At 44.6% G+C, this 2686-nt stretch overlaps 2 non-coding genes across 2 annotated transcripts; both read right to left on the minus strand.

Annotated features, from left to right (window-relative positions):
- Positions 1-972: 972 nt before the first annotated feature.
- trnar-ucu (transfer RNA arginine (anticodon UCU)) lies at positions 973-1045 on the minus strand. The gene has a single exon. It is a non-coding gene; the product is annotated as a tRNA-Arg (tRNA).
- Positions 1046-1801: 756 nt separating this feature from the next.
- On the minus strand, positions 1802-1883 carry trnal-uaa (transfer RNA leucine (anticodon UAA)). The gene has a single exon. It is a non-coding gene; the product is annotated as a tRNA-Leu (tRNA).
- Positions 1884-2686: the final 803 nt, after the last annotated feature.

Below are 2686 nucleotides of genomic sequence, written 5' to 3' on the forward strand. Positions count from 1 at the left end.
TGTGACAAGGCTTGTCGTAGGATTGCATCTTTAACAGCAAAGTCCAAGAATCTCACTATTATTGATCTAGGGGGTGCGGCGGGATCTTTGGGTTTTGCTGCAAGGGCTCTATATGCTCTTTCAATCTCTATGTCCAATTCTTGAGGCAGTTGTAGAACAGTGGTAAGCAAACTTACCACAAATTCCACTGTGATTTCTCCTTCGCAGCCCTTGGGTACTTGTTATATTCTCAAATTATTTTGGCGAAGTCTATTTTGTAAGTCTTTGCATCTTTCTGTGAGATCCGCCTCTTGTTCCAGCAGGTGTCGCAGCGCCGTTTCATGCCTCATCCCGATCTCCTCAGCAACTCCGATACGTTCCTTGGTCTCTTCAATTCACTCTTCTAACCGTTTATTTTGCATTTCAGGTCCTGAACTGAAGTCTTCAATTTTGTCAGTGATGTTTGTGTTTGTTTATGCCCGTCTTGATTTTCTCTTCTCAACAATTTCAGTTCGTCCATCACTTAAGAAAGTTAAGGTGCACGTAGGTTAACATTAGCTTTAGCTTGTACAGCATGGCTAAGTGATCATTTTCTGTCTTCTCTTTTTATTTTCATTTTTAGATGTACTCATATCTCGTTGACGTACTCATTCTGAAAACTCTTCTTATATTAGAACTATTTACTTGACTCGAGATTTATTTAAAAAATAAGACAGGGCTTAACTATTAAGCATGTGCCATCTCTATTGCACCACCGAAAGTCTCCGACTGTTGCTATTTTAACAAGGAAGATGACGTAGTCACCAGGATTCAAACCTGCATGGGGAAACACCAATTGATTTCTAGTCCTTCGCCTTAACCACTCAACCACAACTACAAAACTGCCTGTACTGCCATGCATATGCCTAGTACACGTATTGTGCATCCAGATGAAACTTTCATCAAGCGATAGCTCAAGGGCAAAAGCTGTGGCTCCACAAAATGAGCCTTACACGCCCGAACAGTGACTTGAACCCTGGACCCTCAGATTAGAAGTCTGATGCTCTACCGACTGAGCTATCCAGGCTCTACAACAATAATTTACAAGTAGGCAAGCTTTAGGGTTGTGGTCGGCGCAGACCTTTACAGAACTCTAAAGTTTACCGTGAGATGGGGTTTTTAAGCTTATGGTTGGTGTGGATGTTGCTAAAACACGACAGGTTACTTTAAGGTTGGGTTTATGGTTGTTGTAGATGTAGACATCAGTACAACACAATAGTTTAGACTCCATGTCATGTAGGAGACATTAAATAGATCAATGATAACTGCAGAAGGTCTTTCTGCTGATGTGGCAATGAATGGACACTCAACAATTGAAAAGATTCCTTCCATGCCTTAGAAGCATGACTTGATCAGTACTTATCTACACAGGGTGCTGGCATCAAAGATCCTGTTTCTCATATCGAATCCCTAGTCTTCCACACTTTAGGAAACGTAAACATTCAGGACGTGCCATTAGCACAGCCTGCACTAAAAGGTGGCTGGAGATAATGGATGGCAACACAGAGTGCAACGCTAAAGCCACCTTGAAAAACCTGCCAAGACCCGGATTCGAACCGCGGTTGCTGCGGCCACAACGCAGAATACTAACCACTATACGATCACGGCAAGCTACTGGACAGCCGATGTGGCCCTTGTGTGGTATGTTCCTCCCTGTGATATGCCCCTTTCTGTTCATTGAGAACGCTGTTGTTTTTCTCCTCCTACCAGCACAACGCTTTTCCCAAGAAACAATGGAAATGCAAACAATTGATGACTGCTGCAATTTTAAAAAGGGAGAGGACGTAGTCGGCAGGATTTAAACCTGCGCAGGGAGACCCCGATGGATTTTAAGTCCATCACCTTAACCACTCGGCCACGACTACAAGACTGTCTGAACTGCCATGTCTTCATGCCTAGTACACGTATTGTGCATCCAGATGAAACTTTCAGCAAGTGATAGCTCAAGGGCAAAAGCTGTGGCTCCACAAAATGAGCCTTACACGCCCGAACATGGACTTGAACCCTGGACCCTCAGATTAAAAGTCTGATGCTCCACCGACTGAGCTATCCAGGCTCTACAACAGCAATTAACAAGTAGGCAAGGTTTAGGGTTGTGGTCGGCGCAGACCTTTACAGAACTCTAAAGTTTACCGTGAGATGGGGTTTTAAGCTTATGGTTGGTGTGGATGTTGCTAAAACACAACAGATTACTTTAAGGTTGGGTTTATGGTTGTTGTAGATGTTGCAGGCTCCAGCCTGTTCTAAAAGGTGGCTTGAGATTACGGATGGCAACACAGAGTGCAACGCCAAAGCCACCTTGAAAAACCTGCCGTGACCCGGATACGAACCGGGGTTGCTGCGGCCACAATGCAGAGTACTAACCACTATACGATCACAGCAAGGTACGGGACAGCCGTCGTGACCCTTGTGTGGTATGTTCATCCCTGTGATATGCCCCTTTCTGTTCAGTGAGAACACGCTGTTGTTTTTCTCCTCCTACCAGCACAACGCTTTTCCCAAGAAACAATGGAAATGCAAACAATTGATGACTGCTGCAATTTTAAAAAGGAACAGGATGTGGGTATAGTTGGCAGGACTTGAACCTGCGGGAGAATACCCCAACGGATTTCTAGTCGATCGCCTTAACCACTCAGGCATGACTACAAGACTGCCTGTTCTCCCATGG

The sequence above is a fragment of the Danio rerio genome, chromosome 4, assembly GCF_049306965.1.
Source record: "Danio rerio strain Tuebingen ecotype United States chromosome 4, GRCz12tu, whole genome shotgun sequence".
Taxonomy (NCBI): Eukaryota; Metazoa; Chordata; class Actinopteri; order Cypriniformes; family Danionidae; genus Danio; species Danio rerio.